General features: G+C 44.5%; 1 pseudogene; it reads right to left on the bottom strand.

Annotated features, from left to right (window-relative positions):
• Positions 1-3,256: 3,256 nt before the first annotated feature.
• On the bottom strand, positions 3,257-4,634 carry LOC103641237 (ATG8-interacting protein 1-like; annotated as a pseudogene).
• Between the last annotated feature and the right edge of the window lie 2,467 nt (positions 4,635-7,101).

Consider the following 7,101-nt stretch of genomic DNA (forward strand, 5'->3'; position numbering starts at 1 on the left):
CATAGACAGGGCCTCTGTTCGATGGACTCTACTCATCTTTTTGACTTGCTGGGCACTGTTAAAAAAATTGTGTACACTGACAAGATGCATGGCACACTGCAAAGAGTGACCTCCAGCTGCTGAAAGCATATATATGCCAAAGTCCATGCTGACAGGATCTTCCGGAACTCCCTCGCGAAAAGAGGGTCTCAAAGAAACTCGAGTGAACAGAAAGCTCTCTCTCTCTCTCTCTCTTCTTTCAGTAGCCTGCTGTCGACTTGACATCAGTGGCGAACGCAGAACGAGAATTCACGGGGGCCAAAAAGACCGTATGATAAAATGAATAATGCTCGCTGGTTTGCTAAGATGTAAGAGTGGGGCCATCGGGAAGGATGCGCGGTCAGGTGACCTCCCCGACAGAGAGTCAACGCTCGCTGGTTTGCTAAGCTCACCGTCTGTCGGCGATGGGTCGCATCTTCGCGACGAGCGAGATCGGGCTTGCTGGACGGACCGACGTTGCAACAAGGACGAGCAAGGTGGGGGTGTCAGGAAGGGGTCGAGGTCGGACGACAACACATGTTGGGAAGATGACAGCAAGCAGCGTCGGGAACGGGGCATCAGGGCAGATTAGTTCGGGTGGCGTTAGGAAGAATGAGATTGAACTGATAGATGCAAGAACTGGATCGAGAAGGAAAACAAGAGCTAGGAGGATTGGACCGATCCCGACTAGAATGTCTAGGACAGAACTGGTTTGATCTACCTAAAACTTTTATTTTTTTCTATACTTAACAGTAAATGAACATGAAGTATAAGATGTACTAAAATTTTGGGGGTGGGTGGGGGGAGGGGGGGGCACGGCCCCCTTTGCCCCTATGTGGATCCACCCCTGCTTGAGATATGGCATGCCACTGCTGCTGAGCACTTTCGGTGCTAGCATCCTGTCAACACAGAAACAAGAGAAGACAGCATTGGCAAATGTGAACCGAAATCCATACATATGTATGTCTTGATGTTTGATGCCTCAACACTACGAAAATATCATCTGCAGGCAGCTTCAATTTCTTTTAATACACAGATACGCCACTGCAATAAAGTTATGGGCTTCAAAGCTGAAGTTATTGGTCACTGAAAGCCTAACCAAATTCTCACTCGAAAAACTAGCCATAGCCCATAGCAACCACTGAAAAAAATGATAGATGACACACAGAAAATATAATAATAGTGGAAGATGCGACTGTTATCTTGATTAGGAACATGAATGCAGGATGACCAAGTGGTACACAAATTACAGTGGCAAACAAATGTCAGGGAAATGATAGAAGGAATAAGAATGAGAGGTGATGAGAAATATTGACACCATGTGCGTGATCTTGAAAACAAATGTTAACAGTTTTCAGACAAAGGAAAATATGTTTCAAAAATACATAGCAAAGCCCACTATGCCGCCATAATGCATCTGGCATCAATGTTAGGCCTGTATGGATGCTGCCGATCCAATCCTGCAATTCACATGGACGCTGGGAATTGAGTTCAAATTCCCTGTGTGTCCATTTAGATCGGCAGGAATTAGGCCCATCCAAAACAAGGCCCCAAGAATGGATTGGTCTGCAGTTCCAAACTTACAACAGTAAAAAAGTACACGCAGCGTGAAAAAAAAACATTGTACAGTAGAAGATAGAACAGTGAGAGTGCAACAAACAGGCCTTTCGTCCAAAAGTGAACTTCACATTTCCAGTCCAGTGAACGATGAATTGGATCGAAAAGCAAGTCAAAAACATGCTGGTACAGGAAGCAAACCCATATTATTGCATAATGTAAATCATATCACTATAAGCTATGACTGCTAAAAGAGTCACCATTCTGGTAAACCAAAAGTAAAACTACGAACACAAGCTTGATATATGACCTTGTGATTCGAGTCTGTAATGAGTGATTGTCAATAGAGTGACGTCTTGAGTTGAGTCCGGTGGATTAACCGAAGCATGAGTGTGTTCAATATCAGTCCGATTGGTTAACTTTGTATGAGCTTTTGTTTAGTTGTCTGCACGTGAGAGGCGTGGGCCGCATGGGTGAATGCAATATAAGTCATTTTACTTACATTTGCACATACGTCCAAAACAGGTGTATGTGACCGGCCATGATCGCGTGAGCCTGTGCGTGTGTGCGCAGCAATCTAATCAAGTTATATGTCTCTTGGCGTGTGGTGGCTAGTGTTGGATCTTTTATGGGCTTGGCTCATTTAATCAATAAATTCTATGGTGTGTAATTATGGACAATACCAATAGTACTATATTGGAATTTCAAGGGTTGTTCGCTTGACTTATATGGTGGGAATTATTTCACTTAATTTGAAAAGTCAAGAAACGAACAAGGGCGTGCCACACGCGCGCGCCACCGCCGCCGCCGGCCGGGCCGGGCTCGGGCCGGGCGTGGCAGGCAGGCGGCGAGCGGGGTGTGGTGTGGTTGTGTTAATTTTTAGTACACATTAACCGCGGGAGTTTCAACTCCGGGTTAAACCTTTCAGATGCCCGTCTCTTGATCTACCGTATGCGAGACCCTTCTTCTTTAGCTTCCCTTCCGCGATGAGGTTAAAAGGGGAGAACTCCTGTCGCTTAGCACGCGAGCAGAACTCTTTCAGAATCATAGTCTAGCCGCAAGTGTGGGTATTTTCATCTTGTAACTCTGCGCGCACAGAGAAGCGAGAGGGTAAGTGCCTCCGAAGCCCTTACCGTTCGAGACCTTGCATGGGGGATCGGCAATTAGGTTTTTGGGGAGCGTCTACGCGACTGCCCGAACATCCTTACTGGTAAACATCTTCTTCCTGGCGTCTTCATCCACTACAAGAAACAAGGCAAAGAGTGTCGGCCAAAAACCCACACTCTTACTGAAATAAGCCGACACTCTTAGCCGACACTCTAAAATGGACGCTCTTGTTCGTATAAAAGTGTGGGGACCGACACTCTTACGTTAAGAGTGTCGGTTCAGCACGCAACCGACACTCTTATGTTAAGAGTGTCGGCCAGTGACATGGCGGACACTCTTACTGTGCGCGCGGTCCCCAGCCTAGCTGTGCCATATAAGAATGTGGGGACCGACACTCTTACTGAATAAATTTTTTTAATACCCAGTTTTATTTTTCTCCCTCCCCGGATGGGAAGCCTCCATAGCAGTTCATTAACAGCACAATACAAGCACAATATTCAATATATCACAACACAAGGTCAAAGTAATCAAATTTGGTATAGTGCCCTCTGTGTTATAGTGCTATAATGGATACATATTGTTATAGTGCCCTCTATGTTTCCACATGTCCCTTCACAGTTGGTATGTTTTAAAGAACAACACCGTGAGAAGTCTCGACCACTAATTTACAGTAACATAAAATCAAGTAGCACAAGAAAAGAATGAAATGTCTCAAGATCATATAAGCAACAAAAAGTGACACTAAAAGCAGCCCACCAAAATTTGGTGCATGTACTCAAGCGCTCAGCGGCTGTTTTAGGAGTACGCGAGTCGGCAGCAGAGATCTTAGTTGCTCACTCCCAGGAAGCCCATCCTTCAAACGACTGAATGCTCCAATGACTCGATTCATGCTCTATCGGAGTGAACATCAGTGAACCATATGATTAGTCAGTTACCATAACAAAATTAATTCGATTAAAAGCTACAACAACTCCTATGTAGTAAAAAGCCAAATTTCATATAGAGACACAAATGTGATAATATTAATTGGCATACAAATAAAGTTATATAAGGACAACCCATGGAGCCTTCTGGCTCCTGCAGCACTCCACTCATTGAACTCCAAGGAGATAAACCGCATAATACTACTGATAGATTTAAACACATCATAAGAACTTTGTGTGGTCATTTGTCATCAGTATTTCATAATATACCACAGAGTTAATAAATTTCAGCTTTATCTATCAATATGACCAAATATATTACAAACATACAAGAAATACAGGTAACGGTAATATAGATGACACTGCTAGTGAAGCTTCTCCAGATAAAGGATAGATGGCATACCTCACCGCTGACACTGAACTTAAATTGATGAAGGTGCCAATGGTCCTGCTGCCACCTCTGACCCATTACAACAAAACCAACAACAGCACCAGCTGCCACAACTGAGCAGAGTGTAGTCACTCCTTTTATATGATGAAATAGATAAGTGGTTTTCTTTTTCCACCATCTTTCACAAGTATGATCAGCCTTGCATGTCGTATGATCTTTCTCTCGCTTAGCATTTATTTCTGTAGGGTGGGAATCTGGTACCGTAGCTTCACTGGCAGTAGGCAAGTCACTGTTGTCAGCTAGATTTTCATTACTTACGCCATCAATTTCTTCAGGTGATACATGACACCAGTCATCATCGTTATTTCCAGCACAGCTACTTTCCTTTTCAAGGTTGTTTGTATTTGATTCATCATGCTCTGGTTCTATTGGCAAATTCTCATGCTCTAGTTCTATTGGCAAATTTTCATGCTCACTTGGAGGGAACACGAAGCCATCTGACATGACTAATCCAGTTTGTGTGCCTTACTGGATATTAATCGGAATAATGGGCTAGCATATACTGATGAAGTCAGGGACATCATATCCCATTCATCAGTCACATGTGACTCTCCAGTGACCTCATTGTCATCTTCCATGCACAAAAACCTACCAAAACACCAAAAACTCAATATTAGATGTGAAAATTCAGAAGTTGAATGCTAGTGCAGATCATCATATTGTATCAATGCATCTCATAATACATGCTCATTCACAAAGATAATTCATCCATACGGATGCTTTAAGTCAAAAAATAATTGCTGCTTCCCAGTTGTAAGATAGTGGCTGAAAGAGAGAAAAAAACCATATGCTAATTAGCTCTTCTGCCTATGTAATGCCTACATCACACCAGCAAGCAAGGATCTTAAGTGAAGCCTTCTGACAGCTAGCACTGACATCTGCATTAACTTTAAAGATCACAGGATAATCTACAATGTCGCTTAAAATTCAAGATCCAAGTTGCTAGTGACACTAAATCAACAACACCGGACAAATCAGGAATATCATCTTCGACAAGGCAACTAGCTGAATTTCTTGCACAAAGACTCTAGGATGTCCTAGCACTCCTACCTAACCATTCGAAGACATGGGATGGGCATGGGCATGTCATGATATCCTCCTGCGACAGGCTTTTCCTTGTCCTGAGTTTCACTTGCTAAGACTCTTACGATACCAGTCATGCTATCTGCCCTGCTTGTGCAAATTAGGTTGCAAAACCTATCCAAATGAAGTTGATTGGCGTCACAGAGGTAGCATGGACAGTGAATTCAACCCAGTTTTTTCAAACGATGTTCTCATGGCTGGGGACAAAGGGGCAAAAGTGGTCTTAAAAGAAAAGGGAACACCATGAGCCAGAGAAAATTCAGTAAACAACTGGTGTACGACAAGACCATCTCAGAACGTTGTTGTAGGCTACCCCATGGTGTACGACAAGACCATCTCAGAACTGGCACGCGACAGAGGGGGCGAGGGAGCGCGGCGGCGCACACTGAGGGGGCGAGGGCGGCGCGCCGAGGAAGCACTGGCGCGCGGCGACGCGTGGCTAAGAGGAGGCACGGGAGCACGGCGGCGCGTGGTGGCGAGGAAGCATGGGCGCGTGACCGAGGGGCGAGGGCGCGTGGCAGCACGCACCGAGGGGGCGAGGGGGGCGCGCGGCAGCGCGTGGCCGAGGAGGACGGGCACACGGCGGCGCGCGGCCGAGAAGGCAAGGGCGGGGCGACGCGAGGTGGCGAGGGGGCACGGCGGCGCTAGGATGCGGTGACGCGAGGTGGCGAGGGAGCCGGCGGACGAGGCAAGGAGATGGGGCAAGGAGAGTGGCGGCTGGGCAGGTAGCTGGTTTAGGGTAAATTGAATAAGAGTGTAGGTATTGTAAAAAACCCACACTTTTAATTTAATAATGTCAGTTTTTGTGCGATCCCGACACTCTTAAATTAAGAGTGTCGGTACAGTAAAACCCACACTTTTACCCGTATTAAGAGTGTCGGGGTCGACACTCTTAAACTTACCGACACTCCTTCAACATTTTCTTGTAGTGATCTCGTACGGAATGACAAGAGAAGTTGGACAAGGATCTGGATCCTCAGAGCGCATGGGTGGGTATGATCGATTCATCTCCTTACTGTTTTACATCTCAGATTATATATGTTTCATATGTTCATCTCTATTGTTTCGTATGTAACCATGAATTTATCTCATCTGTTCTGTCATATTATATCATGACATTTCTGATGTCTGTTCATGCTAGTAATATGTTATATCTTCTTGTTTTAATTTTACAGTCATGATGTTTATGTTGCTATCTGTTTATTTTCAGTTGTTCCGTCATGATACATGTACCATGTTTATATGCTTATTATATTTATATGATTCATATGCTTTATGTTCTCATGTTCCATATTGTTATGGATATATTTGACATCATGATTTTCATGATTAATTATATTTTATATGTCATCATCATAATGTTAATTTATGGAATTAAAATGACATGGAAAATGCATATAAATCTTACAGCTGGTGCGTAGGTATGTAGTCCCAAAGCGATTGTAGATCATGATGACCATACGGGTTCGTGTCGATGGACCGAAAGTGGTAAAGGACACAGTGGCAGATCTGGGATTCATAAATGGTGTGATTGGTTGGTTGGTTGATGGCGTCCAGGCCCACGATGTCGCGTTGAACGTGCTCCGCTCGTGTTTGGATGACTGCAGTGTATAACGGCTGCTTGCATCCGCGCGTGCAGCCTAGAGCTTATTTTGCTCGCTCGCCTGCATAAGCACGAACGCAGCTTCCCTGCGTTCCCAGCGGCCCAGGCTGGCACGAGCCGGGCGCTCGACGTGCCGTTAACCAATCACACGGAAAGAGCCCGGGCTAGTTCTTGAACAGCTACATATATAAATATATGCACATGTTTGTTCAATCTCAGCATTTTTTATTGGGTAAATTACCTAATATATATGCAAACATTTAAAATGAAAGCATTAAAAAAATTGAACAATCGAAAAGTATAAATCCGCATAAAAAATACTTATTGTTGTCACTGGCACCAGTGAACAGTTGCCGATA

This window comes from Zea mays, chromosome 10, assembly GCF_902167145.1.
Source record: "Zea mays cultivar B73 chromosome 10, Zm-B73-REFERENCE-NAM-5.0, whole genome shotgun sequence".
Taxonomy (NCBI): domain Eukaryota; kingdom Viridiplantae; phylum Streptophyta; class Magnoliopsida; order Poales; family Poaceae; genus Zea; species Zea mays.